General features: G+C 36.8%; 1 protein-coding gene across 2 annotated transcripts in view; it reads left to right on the top strand.

The window, feature by feature from the left end:
* The window catches only part of LOC128022163 (guanine nucleotide-binding protein G(i) subunit alpha-2-like), a 50,268-nt gene that overhangs the window by 1,171 nt on the left and 28,376 nt on the right, over nucleotides 1-20,721 (top strand). The window contains exon 1 of one of the 2 annotated variants that reach the window (XM_052609453.1): nucleotides 16,561-16,581. The exons of the other annotated variant lie outside the window; for it this stretch is intronic. The gene's annotated coding sequence lies outside the window, so the exon portion shown is untranslated. Of the gene's footprint in view, nucleotides 1-16,560; nucleotides 16,582-20,721 lie in introns of those variants that run through there. 2 annotated transcript variants of the gene reach the window in all.

Below are 20,721 nucleotides of genomic sequence, written 5' to 3'. Positions count from 1 at the left end.
ATATTATTATTATTATTATTTTACTCCAATTGTGACCTGAGGCATGTCAGAATTGGTTGAGATAAACTTGTCATTTGAGAAGATTAGTTACCCAATAAGTGTATGTGCTGTGAAATATGATGACGTTCATTTTTGGCACTCAACAGGTTAGTATTATTGCTTCAGATGGTAGCTCTGCCAGTTAAAAGTCTAGACACACCTACTCTTTATGAAGTTATGACGTATTTTCCACATTATAGAGTAATAGTAAAGTCATCACAACACAATGCCACAAATGGAAGAATGAAAATTTTGTAGCAAGCTCAAAATGTAAAAAAAAATAATAATAGTAGCTACCCTTATTCAAATTACATTTATGCATTTAACACATGCTTTTATCCAAAGCGACTTAAATTGCATTCTAGGGACATATAAAAAGGGACATATAAAAAAAAAAAAATTATTAGTGTCTTCTTTTCCTGGGAATCGAACCCATGATCTTGTTGTTACAATTCATTTTTGAATTGTGCATCCTGGGCTGGGTTGCTTTATAAAACTGAAGGATGTTTGCTGCGCACATACATGGTTTTTGGTCATTTGGTTCAAACATCCGTTTTAAGGGTGTGATTTAGATCAAAAGCTGTATAAGAATCTGAGAAACAGATTGACTGTGATGTGCCCAAACTTCTGCCTGGTAGTATGTGAAACTTTCCCAATCGCAGAAAAACCAAAGTACATTGATGTGGAAACTGCTTATTTCAGTGTGACTTTAAGGGGTAGAGGTTGAGGTAATGTTTTGACAGTGCCTGTGGTCACTCTCAACATCTCTTGTTGTGCAGCATTGCCGCACATATTCACACTCAGTGTGCACTTTGGCCTGGTCCAAACTGTTTTAACAGAAATGAAGGAAATCTGTCAGGGGAATGTTTTTGGAAGGCTTAGAGCCCAAACAGAAGCCAGGAACATCCGCCCTGAGCCAAAGAAAGTGCTGAGAGTATATTTTTGGCAGGGGCTGTATATTGTACTGCTTTGCGTGTTTGTTAAGGACTGAGAAATGAAATACTTTGTGTGGAGCTTTTTATAGGGAGTTCTCAAGCCGTTCGAATTTTACTTTATGAAGTCAGAAAATTGCTTTGGCGTACCACTTAGTTGACTTTTAAAAGCATATGTGATGGAGACAACGTCATGCCCAGCAGTTTTTGGACTTGCATGGTCATTTTGTTTGGTTATCCCATTAAATATGTCAAACACAACATGTTAGTTATCCTTCGTAATGGTATTTGTGGCAGGCGAATATGAAATGTTTAATACAATGAATATGAATATTTTGCCATTTGTATAAGTAATTGAATGTATTTTTTTCCTTACATATGTATGAGAAACACTTGCAGGATCGTATAGAAGAGAATCCATTTTACATGCTAGTCACAAAAACCTGAAAACTCATCATGATTTTGTTCCTGATATTTTTTTGTTCTGTTTTTTTTTTTTTTTTTTTGGTATCTTTATGCGAGGAATATTTCACATTTTAAGGAGAAGCTTTAGGTGTCATAGATCAACTTAGGATGGTAACATTCCCACTCAGACTGGTTCTTTTAATTTGTGTATTAAATTTGGGCCAAAACTTTAAGCTTTCTATTGAGTCAGTTGTCTTGTGAGTCTGCAAGACACCTACTCGGTCAAGTAACAGCGAATAATCCTAATAATGTTTCTTGTGTCAGTTACTACATTTAATTCTAGGTCTCAGTGGGCTGTGCTCTAATAGCAGACATGGAGAGTAAACACTAGGTTAGGGATTTGAGTCACTGTCTGAGGAAGTTTAAATGATTAAATCTTTTAACCCTTAAACTACTTCTGATGCCAGGAAAGACCTCTGGTTTGACAGTGCACAACACTAAAGATTTTTTGGGCCAGTGGTGAAATTTTTACTGGTCCTGAAGCAGTAAAGGAGCAATGGCCTGATTGTCCCGAATGTCTTTCACGCTGGCCCCGGGCCATCGGGCAGTCCTTATTGTCGAGCCCTGTTTGGGAAAGACATGTTTAGTCTCAAATCATGTCCTAACCACACACATTGTGTTAAAAAGTATCTTTTCCACATTAATCTTGAGTTTTTGTCCTAACCAGCTGCAATGGGAATTTCTATTTTCTTGCATTGTCGTGGCTGGAACTACAGCATACAAACTATGACAATACTAATCTAAGGTAGAGATTATGTGCTTTATTCAATGTTAAAATTATCTGATTGTTATTTGAATATCATTTTGCGTGCCCCTTATAGCCATATTGAAAGCAACAATAGATCTTGAAAATAAATTAAAGCAAATGTGAACTAGATGCAAACCAACAAGTTTGTTCCATAACAAAGGTATAAGCCACTCAGTATATACTTAAAATAATATAAAAAAGTTTAATATTTATAAATTGGATTATAAACATCAGTTTAATTGCAGATGGATCTGCCCAGACGTTATTCTGAACGGTTGTGATAATTGATGTATTCTGTGTTGGGTGATATGCTCCATAGTAATATCATCCTATTGTTAGTTAGCTTGTAAGTTAGCAGATACACAGTATTATCATACTAATTTATTTAACTATTTACTTACTTAGTTTCATAGCTGGAGAGTGAACCAACTACAGGGTAAGGCTAAACGCAGCCTAATGTTAGTGTAGTTTATTAACTAAATATATTAAATATTTTTTATATGACTGAATTTGTATTTAACATAACAATTTAATAGAAACATTATAATTTACTGATTAAAATGCTTACATTTTCTCAGTTAATCAAACAGCAGCTACAGGAAATGAGCAAAGAACATTTAGAATATCAGAGATAATCATCACTGTCTTCAAGTGTGTTGTGAGTTTATACACTTTAAAAAACACTCCTGTTAATCAGTGAAGATATCTACACTGCATGACGAAAAAATGTCCTATACTTACATCGCACGTAAATCTGCACTTTGTTGTTTAGGTTGAGAGAATTCATGAGCGAGCAGAAGTCTGAACAACAAAACTCCTGTGTTTCAGCGATGACTAATCTGAGCTCTGAACGGAATCATGTGTGATTGCTTATAACACACAACACTGTAAAAATGCAGAAAAAGAAATATGATGAAACAAATAAGCCCTAATATGAATTACATTGTATTGCAAGCTTGTGTTTGTTATTGTCAAAGGTGTCAGCCGCAGGTGATATCTCTGACTATCATCGATACATGATACTATCGTCTATAGGGCTGAAATGATTAGTCAACATTATCGTAAAATCCAGTCACGTTTATTTATATTGTACTTTATGCAATAGCCTTAAATCAGTCAGTGTCGCTTTCAGTTAGAATTACAACCTGATTTTCTGTTATAAAGTGATTGTTTGCTTTTTAGAGATCAAATCTTGATCTAGCTACAGACTGTTTTGATTATCATAACCTTATACTGTCTTTTAAGAGAGATTATGTTATGGATAAAGTAGTTTATTAAAAATAAAGCATCCCATCACATCACTCACTTTATTTCGTTTCTTATCCATATGACTTACAAAAGGAGATGTTAGGCAGAATGATGTCATTCAGTTACTTTTTCATTAAGCTAATTAAATGGTGAATGAGAGAGTTTCTCTGTCATCTCATTTAGTGTGCCAAATATGTTTATTTATATACATTTATTGTATAATTGTAATTACATAATATGACTTTCAAATGTTGATGTGCTTACCTTTATTTATTTGATAGAAAAAAAAAAAAAAAAAATATATATATATATATATATATATATATATATATATATTAGGTATCTGCAAAAGTTGAATAATCAAAGTTTACTTATTAATCATTGAAATAATCTGATTAATCGATTATCAAAATAATTGTTTGTTGATCCCCTAATCGTCTGCACAACGCTGATAGCCGTGGCACGTCTGGTATTGACGGACAAATTGCTTGTCACTGGAATCTTGTTGCGTCGCATCTGGTCAGGACACTTTCACACAGGCTGATGTCTCTCTGGTCTTTCCAAACTCAAACTTTTGGTTTAGAGGGAAGTGTTGCAAGGCTTAGATGGATGATGGACTATTTTTAGCTTGTGGCAGATGTAGGGAAGAGTTGTATTTCCAGGCTCCCAGAACTCTTGAGTTTAGGCCTTAGATGAAGTTTGAGGCTTTTAACTTTATCTCCCCTTAAACAAATTTCTGAAACTCTTTTAATGATAAGCTTCTGTTGCTGCTTTTCCCTCTTAATTCCAAGAATGATTCTTTAGCTGGGCTTACACTTTATGTTATGAACTTTGTTCAAATGTAATCTCCAGTGAATTCCAGCACATATTGCTCAGATTATTTTTTATAGTACCGGATTGTTCTAACTGCCTTTGTTTTTCACCTTTGCAAGAGAAATATTCATTTGTGTCTTTGTAGTCATCACCCTTAAAGCATGGACAAGTCTGAACATCTCCCACACTATTGCTTGCAGCATGAGTTTACTTGAAATGCTTGGTTAAATTTATGAAACATCATGTTCAAGCAATAATATAATAACATATCATAATATGTTTAAATTAATTAGATAAATTGTTTTCAGAGTTCCTGTACTGTAGCCAATAATTATTCTTATCAAATTGCAAAAGTTCCAGGCAGAATATAGTCAAGTGTGTAATATGCATCCGTTATGCGAGCTACCCTGAACCTATTTTACAGGTTTGACAGAACCTGTTGAACTGATTTCTGCTTTTGCCTCTTTGGTTTTGCCATCGGGCTTAATAGTGTTGATGGTGATAAATGGAGCGAGAATAACTCCCACAACACAATCCTGTGTGCGGCGTTTTTTTTTTTTTTTTTACACTCTTACTGTACCAACAGATAAATGCAGACAGGCATTTGGCAAAAGGCCCCAGAACAAACAAACGGACACACAAACTCATTATGGCCTTTTGGTGCTGGCTGTAACAGTCTTACATCACATGGAAATCACGTTTTGCATTTACACGCCTTATTTGCTTTCTCTGTTGATCGCTAGTGGAAAAAGCTGTTCGGTCCATTTAGGATTCCACTGTAAAGCTGTCACGGGTCTAGAGGCATATCTCTATCTATCTGTCTGTCTGTCTGTGTCTGTCTGTCATAGAGTAGTCTTGTTTGAATGAACTTTTATATTTAATATATTTAATTTTAAATGCAAAATCACTTTGTCAGATGGCAGGTAATAAAATAATAGCATGTATTATGTAAAAATGTTTGCACATGCAAGACAAACTGTTTAAAAATTTGGCAAACTTTCCCTAACTGCTGTGTCCTTGTTAATTTTGGGTTTGGAAGTTGATCATTAAGCTGATGTGAAAAATGGCCTCATAATTCCCTTGTGAGTTTGCAAGCTCTGATGAACAGTGCATTTAAGACTAGTGTTGTCGAAAGTACAGATGTCTAAAATGTTAAAAATGTGATGATACCAGTATTTCCCATTAGCTTTTTGAATTTAGATTTGAATTTGGGCACAGAAAACAAATAAAAGCGTTTGAAAGCCGTGTCTATCAGCGAATCTGTCTATGATATATTAGGGATCCGCTGATAGACATGGCTTTCAAATGTTTCCTTGTGTATCATTGTAAGCGCTCGGTGAAGAGTGATTTTAAACATTTTTTTTTAAATTTAACTACTGACATCAGTATTTCAGACTAATGAAATCAGACTGCATCTCTGCTCTAAAGGTTTTTTATGTCAGACGAGCTCAACGATCCATCACAACGTTCTCAACTATTTCCTCAAAGCAAGGTCAGAACACACAACTAGTCCCTGTTATTCCAGAGAGGTTTTGCTCTCACACATATGTCTGCTTTTGCATTATTTTGTGAAGTGTGATAATTCCATATACAGTGATTTCATGTGTGGCTAAACTTTTTATGTTATCTGTTTGGTGTGTTGTGTATTTGGTGTGTTTGGCATTTTTTGGGGGGGGGGGGGGGCTGGAGTGATAGTGGAGCATTTAAAGCAGCAGGGAACTTCACAGTGCTCCAGAGATCTGAAGCCCATAGTGGTTAGTAAAATTTCGTAAAAATAGCTCCTTTCTCTGTAGGCAAATCTCCTGAATGCTTAGAGATTTTATCAAGTATTTGCCAGATTCTTTTATAAAAGCCAGACTCTTTTATTTAAATTTTTTAATAAATAGGTCTCCCAGAAGCAAAATTGTCATCATTTACTCAGCCTCATGTCATTATAAACCCGCCCCCCACCCCAAAGGTCAAGTTAATTTTTATTTAATTGTATTTTCTCTAAACCATCAGATCACAACAGAAGTCATTTAAAGTTACCGTTCCTATAGAACATGTCTATACCTTGTTCTTTTATTAAACAAACTAAATGGCCTTATGTTATTTATGTTATTTCTTGCCTCTGCTCTCAAATCTCACTTGCATTTAAGACCATTTAAATATAGTGGCAGCAGGTTTGACATAAGTGACTTTAAAGAATAGTTTTTGCTTATAAACGTAGCTATATATTTGCTTATACTGAAATTGTTGTCAAACTTTCCGCTGAATTTGAATGGTCTCAAAAACCATTGAGATTTCAGTGTCATTGACGTCAAACCTTGTGAACCATCTTGACATGCTTAATTTGAATGGATATGAATACAAATGGCATGAGGGTGTGTAAACGATGACAAAATTTCCATTTGTAGCAGACCACTAAGAAATCAATGTCGATCAGACCCATTGTGTGCCTGTATCATCTATGTGTTCAGATTTGATTCCCTGTTGCCACTAAAACCAGACAAATTATTTCCACGTTCATGATAGAAAACAATATTTTTGATGATAATGGTGAGTTCTACAGTCAAGCAGTCTGTCAAAAAGCCTTTCCTTTCTGACCTTTTCTGCTCTCCTCAGAATAAATTTGATTAAAGTCTTTGTATTTGCTCTTTATCAGCTTTCGTTATAGGGCCTGAGAAGTGGAAATTGCCCCCTGGCTCCATTTTACACCAGGACCAGAGCTTGTTCGCTGTCTCTCACTTTGGTCTGCTCTAGGTGGGAATACAGTGCTCTGCCACACTGTTGTAAGAGCAACAAGAACGTTGGCAGAGATGTGCAAGGTTCCTGTAAATGAAGGGGTAGATCACAGACACTGGCCTGGCCATCTGTTTGTGTGAGGCCGGGGCGAGGTGCTGTTGACATTGTTCAGGCTTGCTCTTTGCTAAAAATGGCAGATGATTGTGCAGCACAATGTACTTTTCTTTGAAAGCAGGAAATTAAATCTGTATGAGATGGAACATGTTGTATATGTTTCTGAACAGACCAATATCACCCTGCCATCCTGTAAACGAGAATCTGCATGACTGCATGTCCCCTTCACTGAACCGTCTCCCTTCGTCTGTGAGGAGGGTGAGAACAAGAACACTCTTTGTTTACTTCAATCTGACCCATAAGAACTAGCGACGTGCAGCTATTGTAAAGTGTGACGACTGAGAAAGCACTTTGGGGGGAAAAACAGCTTTATCTCGATTCTTTGCCAGAACTTGCTGAAATGCACTGAACAGAAGTTCATAACCTCTTACAGTCATCAGGAGGTGAAAGGTAGGGCTGCATGATTATGACAAAAATCATAATTTACGATTTATTCTCTTGAAATTCTAATAGCGATAAATTATTAATTACGATGAAAACAATTTACATGGAATGTTTATATCATTGTTTGAAGCAACTCCATATTTTTAATGAAGGCTGAAAACATTTAAACTGAAAAACTTTTATTGCTCATTTCTATAGTACAAGGCCTCAAACGTCAACTATTCATTGGATTGATTTCTTCTTTAAATAATAAGAAAATATATTAATTATTTAAAAATATGTTATGGTATTACAATGTTAAACTAAAAGTATAATTAAAACAATGGAAAAACCCTTAAGATATTCTGTAGAAAAAAAAAACCAACACATCTTAAAAATCTGAATAACATAAGTGGACTTAGAAATTCGATTAATTGTGCAGCCTTAGTGAAAGGTCACCTCTTTAGTGTGTTTACATTGACTGTTTTACCTCAAGAAATGGCAGATAGATAGCATTTCACCTTATGTAATCAGCTTCCTTTATTCATTGAACGTTGGGGTAGGATGTGTAACTAAACTGGGCTACGTGTTTGCCTTGTGAGTAAAAGCCTCTCCATTTGTGGATTTTTACACCGACAAGAAATCTCCTGGTGCTAAAAAAACAAACAAACAAAAAAAACCTGCTCTTTACAGAAGCATGAGCAGGGTTGATTTTTATGGATCTGTAGTTTATATATTGTATGTATTTTATATGAATATTTTTATTTACTGCATTGCCGTTCAAGACAACATGAAGTGAAATGAAAATTGATGCCGTTAACTTTCAACATTTACATTCATAATATCATTGTTAATTAATCATCAGTCCACAGAGAAAACTTAGTGCTCATAATTTACAGTATTACAATACCTTTCTCCCCAGCCTGGATGATTAGTTTCGAGTGTGATGAAGGTCCTCCTTCTGAAAAGCTAAATGTGATGTGATAGGTTAGCTGTCCCATTGCATTGTCATTGGCTAACGGTTTAGACCGTTTCAGTACTGCCCCGCCCCTTGCCAAAGCAGCAAGTTCTGTCTGCTCTGATGTAGTTAAGGATGGAGTCAATATTGCTATTTCAACTTTAGCCGGATTCAGACCCACAGAAACTTGAGCGAGATCGCGCGGAACTGCAAGCATGGAAATTGCAAAACATATTAGAGTTTTATTTATTTTAATTTTTTTTGGGCTAAATCACCTTCTGGAGAGGATGTCAACAACCGCTTAAAACTAAAAACTTAATAACTGCATTAACTATACAGATAAGTGCGTATGTATTGTTGTTGTTTAATTCTAACAATTATAACATTAATTCCAATGAAACTGTTGTACAGTTGAGTTTATTTATACCATAGTCCAGTGTTTCTCAGGCGGCCTATGTATGGAAATTCATTCTCTGCCGCCAGGAGGCGCTGTTTGAGTGGTTTCCATGGTAACCGCTGTAGGCAAAGCAAGGTTATCAGACATTGCATGCGAGATTAAATTAAAATTTAATTTAATTTTCTGAAGACAGTCGGATTCCTTCAGAAATACAGTGTAGTCTAAATGAGTCATTCATTGTAGTTCTTGAGAAGGGTTAAAAAAAAGAAAAGAAATCTCCCTTTGGAGTGGACTTGTAAGTTTGAAGATAATTTTTATGCCCAAACATACACATTACACACTGACTAAAATTCAAAAAGTGGAAAAGCATAATAGGACCCCTTTAAGTGTCACATGATCCTTCAGAATTATTACCGTCGCTTTTGATATACTTTATTTATTGCATACTGCATAAAAATTAGTTTCTTTGAAAATTAATTTACCACAAAATAGGGCTGCACGATTAATCAATCATTGTCATCTTGTCAGTAATGCGTTTATGTGATTAGTAGTAAATCTCCATTATGTGCTTTCGCATGGAACAGCATTTACTACACAGAGCCATAGTTCACTGACAAGCTACGCAAAATTGCATTCATAATAGCAGATGATATAATCGTGCAATAATAAAATAAATCGTTCTGCGATTATGAAAGCTGTTTGCATAGCTTCTCCATGAACAATGGCTCTGTGTAGTAAATGTTGTTCCATCTGTAAGCATGTGAAAATACCACATTTAATAACATGTTTTTAATCTAAACTCACTTTATTACATAAGAGGAGTGTTTGAAATTAATCTTTCTGTGAGATGATGTGGCTTTTTACACAGAATAAGGCACACAACATACAGTATTTCATCGTATTCTAAGCTGTGATAAAGGCTATTTTGATTAGCATTGCATTATTATATTCTATATTATAATAAAAATTATGAGACAAAGATAAACCATATGTTGTTGTAGTCATGTGTTTATAAGTCAAGTTGAATCAATGAAAGCAATTAAATCTTCTGTTTATTTAGCAACCGCTATAGGGATTTTCTGATTTCTTCTGCGGGGCGTATTTGGATTTTTTTTTTTTTTTTTTGTGCTAGAGCGCCCTCTGGCCTTCAGTTAGAGATTTACTACTGATCACAGAACTGTGATTCACTGAATGATACGCATGACAATCGCAGCTTCTGCCTTATCACAATTAATCGCCTTTGCACCTTCAATCATGCAGCCCTATCACAAACCTTTAAATTATTATTATTATTTTTTTAATCCAAAAATACATTTGCAAATGTCATAATGTTGAGTTCAAGCTATTTTCCCTCATATTTGATATGCTTCTTCTGTAGGCTGTAAAATCACAAGACTGACTGACGTCCACATATTTCAATTTGTTGAAAGAACAAATTTTAATTTGAGTTTAAAATTCATGGAGTTAATCTAATACAAAAGTTTTTATTAAGTAGACTGTGATCTCTTATCACTAATACTTGATTGGGATGGCCGAGTACAAGATCATTTGATGTTTGCTTTTGTACCAAGTTTCATGATAATCTGACATCAACATACCCCATAGTAGCTTGTTATGAACTGCTCTGTTGATTACAGTTTGTAATTAGCCACAGATTTATCTCCTTTTTTTTAAGTGAAGGGTTCATTAAACTAGACTCTCTCCTTGACAGTAACGAGAGTGAGACGACGAGGTGTGCAGCACTGGCAGGTCTTTGTTCTCGGGACTTTGGGGCATGAAGGGATGGTGCCAGTAGCTGGGGAGAAGAAAGATCAGCCAGCTTAGTCTCAGAGGTGCAGTGTGGAGGGGGTGAAAATTAAACACACTGAAACTCCCATTTCCTTTTTAGCCTATTGTATGCCTGCACTGGCCCACTAACGTTTCCGTTTGCTTCTTACAGAGCAAAGCACAAAATCAATTAAAGCTCTTTCTCATTCCTGCATCAACATACTCTCTTGACTGTGTGGTCGGCTGGTTGAGATTAGTGAGGTTGATTAGTTTATCAATCTTTTTTCAGGGATGCACCAAAATTCCTCCTGCTAAAAAATGGCACCACCCAGCAGTGTTCAGCTTGTGGGTTTCACTCTCTAGCCGTCGTCACTGAGTGTGACGCTCCACTCAATATTTTGCTCTATGAATGTGCGTTATGTTGAGTTGCTCTTGTCCCATGCAAATGCTTTACTTGTGTACCATAGTGCTACTGTGCTGTAACCTAGTGTTATACAGCTGCACTGGGCTACGCTGCTAAATTAGACTATATATATATATATATATATATATATATATATATATATATATATATATATATATATATATATATATATATATATATATATATATATATATATAAAAAATTGGATAAATTGATTATGTTGCACAGAACTGAAAAAAAAAAATATTAATATATTTTCCATCCAGTTTTATTGCTTTACTTTCATTAAAAGTTTTTTTAATTCTGTATCATTAAAATTATTAAGGTAAATTTTAAATGTCTTCCAACATCATTTTATATTCTTTAATAAAACAAGAAAGAATTATTTGGTTTTCAGCCAAGTGCATCCAAAAATTTTGGTTTTGGCCCAGAATTTTAATTTCGTAGCATCCCTACGTTTTTCGTTTTGTCTTATTCTGTCAATCTCCTTCCAACTGTTTTTGAATGACAGAACATGTCTTATGTGCACACTCTGTAAAAACGTGACTAATCCGTGTTTATGAATATGACCAGCATAATAACACCCACTTGCTAGTTGATTATAAAAACAAGTAGTTTTGCACATCCCTACTTTAGGTTTATTTTGGTGTTCTGATTTAGCATTGTGGTGAGATCCAATTTCGAGGTCCAAATGGCCATGCTGTGCCTGATTTCTTTTACACATTCAGTCCTGTCCCCATAGCTGATGTGCAGCCCTAATTGGTATAATGTCTTCCTTTCAGTTTTGATTTAATGGCTGCTCAACAGACACAGGCACAAGTTTGTGCCTGTGCCTTTTGCTTGGCCCTCTTCCCCTCATTTGGTCAATTCAACCTGTTCAAGTCGCATTGATTTTAATCATCATTGAGAGTCTGGAGCTTGTATACAGCCACAGAATGGCCACTAACCGTAACCTGGGCCTCCAGATTTGTTATTTTTAGTGACCTGGGAAACATTTGTTATATCTACCCAGATCCCTGGAGGATGCACAAAACCAGCAGCCATATATAAAGCCTTTATGGCATTCTCAACCGAAGCAGCCGTTTGCCGTCTCAAAAGCTGGTTTTCAGGAATGATGTCATTTCCTGTTCCCTCAAACCACTTCCTCTTTTGGCTTGTCACAGCTAGTGCTGAGACTGAGGTTGGTGCTATCCCTTTGTTCATTAAGTACAGGAAGCTAACACACCCATCCTGTTGAACGATTTTCACTCATTCAGGGGCAATTTGAGTAAAAAAAGAAGAAGAAAAAAAGCACAATTTAAAGCCTAGTCATCTCAGCTAGACCTTCTTCACAAGTGTCGTAAACAAGAACATATCACTCCAATTCTCGGATCTCTGCACTGGTTGCTGGTTCCCCAGAGAATAGACTTAAAAATTCTCCTTTTTGTATGTCTACATAATCTAGCTCCTGTCTACCTCTGAACTTCCATACACTCCGTCCAGAAACCTAAGATCATGCGACCAGGCTCTGCTGGTAGTCCCTCACTCTTGACTCCAGCGTGCATTTGCAGTGGCGGCCAACATGGCTCCTATGACAATAAGAACCAGGTGCTTGAACATTTTGTCCTCTTTAGGGTCTTATCTTGTGACATCACGTCCTGTTTTAAATTCATTTGCGTGTCTTTGGTCCCTGTTGAGTTTAAATATCAGTCGGACTTCACCGGAGTACATTTGAAAGTAGATTGATATCCACTTCTTTAGGCTTTTTCCACTAGTTTAGTTCGAATGGCAGTGATCACACTTATTCAAATGAGTTCCAGATTTGTTTGTTTTAATCTAACCAAACCTGTCAGGTGTAAACACGTCCGAAGAGTTGGTTTATTATTATTATTATTATTATTTTAGTAATTGTGTATTTCTTAGATTTCAGTGAAAGCATAAATGTTACTAGGAAGGTAGTTTTCTTTTTGGAGTGAACAACTCAAAGTTGAGATCACTTCTCCCTTCTGTCAGTTTTCAAGCACGTCACATGCCCATTAGTGCAGCGAGCACATCCGCTCAGATGTCAGGACTCAAGGCTTATTCTCAGTCTTAAAATCAGGCTTTACAGTCACAGCCAATAAATATTATTTTAGCATTGCACAGAAAGTGCTAAGCTGTGCAACAGACTGGAAGTAATCATATTTATACTGTCATACTGTTCAGATTATCCTGTCTGCACTTTACAGTGAGATCATGTTTATCTAATAGAGCTAGTAACTGACATCTACTTCATAATGTAATAAAACTTGTGATGCAAATTCAATGGTTGACCATCCAATTGCATGCAATTGCACTTGGCAAAATGCTGGAGAGAGACCTAAGCATGTCCGCACATAAGAGTAAAACTGCAGTATCAGTTTTAATCTGCCTCGCGTGGTTTGCTTCACTTTTGGTCCAGAACTGCATCTCATGGAAGTAACTAACTGCATTAAAAGAAAAAACTTTTTTTTGAGTATGAGCTTATTTAGATGATCTGCTGTTACATTAGTGTTAGTGTTGTTTGGTCAAATATGGTAGATCTGTGTGCTATGGTATAGATTGTTTTGCAAGCAGAAAATAAGAGGAAGTGCTTGTATGTTTATTATCCGACTGTCTCGTGTAGTCTTTTTTTTTTTTTTTTTGCATGTGCAAAACCTTTCACTTCCATCATGCTTCTCGTATCTCACACAAAATCAAAGTGTGTGTGAGCGTGCTAATGATAGTGTACTTCTTAGCGTCGTTTCTGACACATCTGTAATTCTGACTTTGATTGTCACCCTTTGCTTTGTGATGGAGTTCTGTTGACGTGCCACACACGTAGATCCGTTCTGCAGGAGGATTAGACGGGCTTCAGGAAGCCTTTCATTAAAGCTGGCAGTCTTGTGTCTCTACTGCTGATAAGGTGGAGCGGGCAGGGCATGGTGCCCGGAAATGCCCTGTAGAGCCGTTACACACATTCACGGGTGCCATGATGCACTCCCTGCCTTTGTGATGTGCTACAAATGTGCAATCCTTCCTTTAGCTCTCTTGTGAGAGTCTCATCAGAAGCAGGAGGAAGTTTTGTGTGTGTCTGCTGTAAGTCATAAACATTCTTGACCTTTTCTGGACTTTCCCAAACACGTGATTGTCAGCGATGGATCAGAGTTGGTCATTGCCATAAACACTCTGACCCTTGTGGTTTTTAATATGTATTTGGTAAGGAAAGTGTAGCTATTACGATTGCTCATTCATGGGGTTGTAATTTGTCCCAATTAAAGTATTGCATAACCTACACTCCTTGTGCTGCAAACTTGAAAGCCATTTCAATTTGGGTTTTGCTGGGTTTTGTATTGTGTATCGATGATAGTCATAGATATTGTTCTCTGGCTGATGCCTTTGACGATGTCAAGACAATTAATATTAATAATATTATTAGGCTCGTAATACATCATTAACATTTTTTCCAAAAAGTTGCAGCAGAGAGGTTGCAGTCGTACCTTATTTGTTTCAGAGTTACACAACTTCCTGCTTTCAACTTCCTGCTTTAATCCAATATGTGTCAGGAGCAATAGCAATCTGAGTCACACTACGACAAGCTCTGACAGTCCATTCTCATGATAACTCATTGGTTTGATCGTTTTTTTCATTATGGGTGTAGGTGGCGAATGATGTGTGAGTACGGTGCCACTGCTGCCTGAATCTGTGCCCTCTTATCTCGGACAACCTAGGTCGTCATCAGCCTGCCGCTGAGAGGACGATTACTAGATGGATTAAGTAAGAACTTCATCTCAACGAAGAGAAAATCCCTCGATGTTTGATTAGACACGAGGAAGGATGATAAAGACTGCGCTTCCTAAGTACTTAGCAAATGAATCGTGCAGGGGAATGAACTGCAAAAATGAGATAGCTTTAGATAACATGATGAAGTGATTTCAGTCCTTTTTTTTTTTTGACTGTCGCTTACATCTGGATGGTTTTGATGTATCATATTAGTATTTTTTTTTTTCTTTTTTTTGAAATTTTTTTTTTTCAGGTATGTTTAAAGCTGCAGTAGGTAACTTTTGTAAAAATGTATTTTTTACATATTTATTAAACCTGTCATTATGTCCTGACAGTAGAATATGAGACAGATAATCTGTGAAAAATCAAGCTCCTCTGGCTCCTCCCAGTGGTCCTATTGCAATTTGCAGTAATACATCGCTCCTGTTAAGAAACAACCAATCAGAGCTGTGGTCCGTAACTTTATTTGTGTTCAAAATGTAGAAAAATGTATATAATAAGCGAGTACACCATGAATCCATTTTCCAAACCGTGTTTCTAGGGTGCACCTATAATAAGTGTTTATATTCTGACTATTTTAGATTGCTTCGGGGGTACCGCGGCGGAGTAACCCAGTACCTTTGTGATTCTTCATAGACATAAACAGAGAGAAGTAGTTCCGGCTACGATGTTCTCCCGCAAGATGCAAGCAGTTCTGTTTATTAACCGCTAGAGCGTCAAAAGTTACCGACTGCAGCTTTAATGTCAGAGATTGAGATTTGCATATCAGTTTTTTTTTATTTTATTTATTGTGATATTCAATATACTTTAAGTTGATATTTAACTGTGCGTGCTCATTTCCCATTCGATTAGCTTTGCTACCATCTAATGTACTAATCTTTGAAAACAAACATTAGAATTTAAAGGATTAGTTCACTTGACATCTTTAGGTTTCAGGACCATAGAGAAACACTTTAAAAATGAAAACGTTTTCTGGTTGTCATACAAAAGCAGATCTATATTTCAGTGCCTCTCCATATTAAACTGGTTAAATGTAAACTTAACTTAATCTTACCCTGCAGTACATGAACAGTGTTGATCCTGGATGTTGTCATCTGCGATCGTGAACTGTTAAATCTTTAGCAAATCTCAAAGTTAATACCTATTTTTCCTTCTGTACATTAGAATGTTGAGATGTAGATATGTATTGGTGCTTCGGTAAATCTCAAAATTAACATTAAATTTTCATTTATATATATATATATATATATATATATATATATATATATATAGCATAGAAATGTTAATATAAGTGCTTCTCAAGGGCATTGGTTTGGAGGCTAATAGTTTAATGTAAAAGAGAGAGAGACCTGTAAGGGTCTCTGGTCCAGACTAAGCAAGTGAACCAAGTGTTAAATTGTGTGGTGTGCGTTTGGCCTAACGGATCCTCGAAGTTCTTCATGTATGATTTATAAAGTTAGTGAGACCTGGTTTTCACTGGGAGGAGAAAGTGTGTGTCATAAGGAGGAGGGATTTCAGCCAGTTGAGAGAGGAATGGAGAGAGACTCTGTTTGGGGTTGGAAAGGGTGCAGAGTGCAGCTGGGGCTGGCCAGCAGTACTGAGGGCTTTGTGATTTGTAATTATGTCGTAGTCTGCAGGCCTGTGGTTTCGTGCCCTTCCACAGAAAGACTCTTTGTGGGGCAACATAACGTGAGCAGACTGTGAAAACTTTTAGAGAGAGAGGAGTACGGCTGCAGCCCTCAAAGATCCACCCACATAATGAGAGAGAAAGTGAGTGAAAGATGAGCGCTTTCCCCTTAAGTTGTCTGAGACTTTAATATCATCTCATCAGCCTTAACATCTTGATTTTTGATTTATGCTTTTCAGTTCTAGTGAATGTGATCTGATGACTGTGAATTTATGACATTGTTCATGAAAGTTTTCCTAAGAATAGTGCTGCTGTACCTTTGAACAGTCTGTGTCAGGGCTGTTCCTCCACCGCTGGGCTAATCATTAGCTTGGGGCAGCTGTGTTTCACACATCTCCAGTAGCAGGAGACGGGACACAGAGATCAATAATGGCAGGATACACAGCTACCTGATTGTGAGAGCTCTAGGGCAATGAGAAGTGCATGAGAGCGAGAGAAGAAAGGCGTGTGATGGGGAGAAAAGAGAATGTAAATACATATATACTTACGTGAGATTTCTAAATGCTGTGATTCAGTGTTTTGCAACAGGTGACTGACAAATAACGTGTCATGCTCCCTGATGTCAGTGAGCCACAATTATAAGGTTGTGTACTTTTACAGTAAGTGAAACTCATCAGAGAAAATATATATTTTTTGTTGTGTTCTGCTTTAGTATTAAAGTAGAAGTGACACAATGGTGATGATAGCTTTTAATCTTTGGGTGTACTGTCCCTTTAATGAAATACAGCACTTCAAAAAAACGAACTATGCTTATTTCTTCACGATCTTGCTTCCATTGAATCCCAAGCCTCGAGTGCAAAGGTTCTTTAAACAAGACAGAAATGCAGGAAACATTGAGCAAGGGCAAGACAACCATGTGATTACACAAAGCACATAAGAGTTGAGCTGTGTATGTTCCAAAGAGAAAGCTTGTCGAGGCTGTCTAGAATAAAAGACCCATTTTATAGTCGGCATGAGCGCTGGAAACCTGAGCTTTTCAAGGTTAAAGTGTCGTTCTAACTAAATCCACATGAGACACTGAGTGCCTGACCCACTGCTACATTAATTTTCTCACACATACTGGTGCATGTCAGTTGCATATATATCATAAACGACAATCAACAAATTAGATTCTAGCTTGCCGTCACTATAATAGTGTGCAACAGCTGGGCTCTGGAAGTTGTTTTTCCTCCATTTGATTTTTAACGTTAACTTCTAAACATTTGAAGACGACTTATTGTGGGTGTGTATATATATATATATATATATATATATATATATATATATATATATATTGTATATATAATTTCAGAATTCTTAGCAGAAAAACTATATGTGACCCTCATTAGAGCTTTTTAGAACACAGTCTTGTGCCTTTATTAATTTTTATTTTGTTATTTATTTTTAAGTTTTTTTTTTTTTTTCACATCAAAGCTTGATTTGTTTGATTCATGTCAAGTCTTTAACTAAGACATTATTAAAAACCCAGTCAGAAAACCCAACCAAGGTTGCTGAAAAAATGTCTGAGTGATGTTTGGAAAAAGGTTGCTTACTACTGTTTCCTTGCATACATATTTGTCATGGTTGTCCCTGTATAAAGTTGATACCCTTGTACAGCTTTGCCACCCTGAACGACTCCGAGGTTAGTGATTTTCTTTTTCCCCTTTAAGCTTCATTTAGTCTTTCCCTTTGAAGCCTGGAATTACAATCTGCCACACACACACACACACACACACACACACAGACTCACAACTCAAATCCACATGCTCCCTCCTAAAATGAGTTTTCCCTGCCTTCGCTTTTGTAACCATGGATACAGCTACAGGAAAGCCACCTTGAAGGGCCTGTCGGTGCAGAACTTCCATTAAATGAAATTAATTAGCAGCTGAAAACTAAAACAAGATTTCTTATGCTAATAAAACATGCCTCTGATTCAGAAAGCAGGAGTTAGATTTTTTTTAAGCATCAGTCGGCAAAGTCATTATCTATTGTAATTCATACCATAAATTCTTCAGGATATTAATGTGAAGCTGTAGAGCAATTCTCTTTTCATAATTTTTTCTGTCCCTTGGGACTGAGAGCTATAGAACCATATTTCCTTCCGCATTTTGCTCATTTTGATGCAGTTTTTGTAATGTTACACACACATCCTCAATGTAGAAGACTAGGAGTGCAGTTCTAGTTGAGATTCTGTTAATGTTTTTTAAATGTCCCAAGTGCAGCGATCATAAAACTAATGCAACATACTCACTTTCTTTAAAGTCCTGTTGCAAGGAAGTTTGTGACAAAGCAATACAAATGTGTATTTGCCTGTAGCGTTTAAGCATTCTTGGAGCGAAGAGCTGAGGAGAATGTTTTATTTTCAGCATTGCCTTGTTTAAATGAATCACAGAAATCCAGGCTCCTTGCCTCAAACTTCTTGAAGCAAACAATGGAAAGTCAGATGTCCATTTCTCTTCGTCCTCTTCACTCTTCGTCCTTCAGTCAGGCATTCTCCGTTTTTTGCTTGAGGTGGAGTAAAGGTGGCCATCTATATTTGTCATGGCACTGTGCCTGAGGCAGTTCCTTCTCTTAAGTGAGTTTGCCAAAAGCTGACTGACAGATGTGGTTCGATTGTATTCTGCAAAAGAAGAAAAGCCAGCATTGACCCGTGCTCAAGTTTACTGTTGAGTCAGGAGTGCTTTAAACGCCAACTTGTGTTGCAGTGAGGTACAATAGGGTGCAGAGGTGACTGTCTTTAGCGTTATCGGTGTTACAGTACTGTGGAAACACTAATGTAGGGCAGATATTCTGTGTGCATCCAGAACCGGAAGAGTTGGGGCAGAACCCTCACACTAGCTTCCTGTAAGGCAGGAAGTATATTTGGATAGTGACACTGTTTCACCCTATCAGTGATCCAAAACAAATAGCTTTCTACAAGCACCAACTGTGATGAATGAATAACAGACGCCAAACCACATGTGCAGCATTTTCTCCTGTCCATTAAGAGAACTCTGTTGACTTACACAGAGTAGATAGTTCCTTCTTTTATTGCAGAGGTTTCTCTTCTACCTTTCAAACACATTGTAATTTATTATATAATGAGACTGAGCAGCCCTTCAAAATCTTTTTACAACAAACAAAGATGGAAAAACTACCAGAATCTCGCTTTGATTTGAGGAACAATATTACAAAGTTGTGACGCCATCCTTCTCCCTGAAATGCAGGAATGAAATGTGTAAGACGGGAGTTTTGGCTTTTTATAAATCAGTGTTGCCCTTGTTGACAGGAAGTGCTTTGGTTTGGAAATGTTTTAGGAAGACTCGGGATTTGGAAAGTCATATTTGGACAGAATGGAGAAAGTTGAACGGTAAACTTAGAAAGCTGGTTGAAAAAATGAACCATCTAGTGGTTTTGAGAGGCATATTTCCTCGCACTTTTTGTTTTTGTTTTCACCATTATGTTTTGTTTAGCTTGCAAGAACCTTGTTCTTAATTCTCTATACTCGTCTAATCACTTCTGCAGAAACATTTGTGGCTGATTTGACACTTCAGTAGGGTCTGGCTGAGGTGACGTCTCTCAGATGTAATTAAAGATGTAAAAGTCACTGTTGTTTTTGTTTTGCACATCTGCTCTCCACCCGATTTATTTACTACAGGGAATTCCGGAAATCGCCTTCCCTTCATTGTGCTTGTTAGTTTCGTCCAAATGAATGAATAAATTTGCGAGTTGTTGAGGAAAGCTGTGTGAAGACAGAGTGAGCATTTAAAATAAATATATATAAATGAATACCAGAAGACTTTTGCACTCTCTCTGTCTATATTATGAAAACTGGTAAATATAACAGTGAAATTCCATAATAGTAATTCCAAACGGCTACAGCCTATGCTTCTCTATCCAAACATCAGTGGTTGAGTAAGTGCATTTCTGCAGCTATCACAATCACAAACAATACAGTCGAGATCTCATGACAGAACACAGACCAGCAGAACAACACTTTCTTTAGATCACTAAACTCCAGCTTAGTAGTGTTTTCAGATCATCTCAGCGGTGCTTCCACAATGAGGAGTAAGCACGTGTGCATGGTTGCCAGATTGTTTAAAATAAGCAAACACCAGGCAGAAAATGTATCCTCGTAACAGCGAAGCTCTGATTCTGGGTTTTAAACTCTTGTTATCTGGCAACCGCTCTCATGAAAGATAGTAGAGGTGCATAGAGCAGTCTGCAGTTACATGTTCCTTTTTTGGACATTTGGCACGTTCTCT

Source organism: Carassius gibelio, chromosome A11, assembly GCF_023724105.1.
Source record: "Carassius gibelio isolate Cgi1373 ecotype wild population from Czech Republic chromosome A11, carGib1.2-hapl.c, whole genome shotgun sequence".
Taxonomy (NCBI): Eukaryota; Metazoa; Chordata; class Actinopteri; order Cypriniformes; family Cyprinidae; genus Carassius; species Carassius gibelio.
The sequence above is the reverse complement of the archived record's forward strand: the minus strand, read 5'-3'. Positions and strand labels throughout refer to the sequence as shown.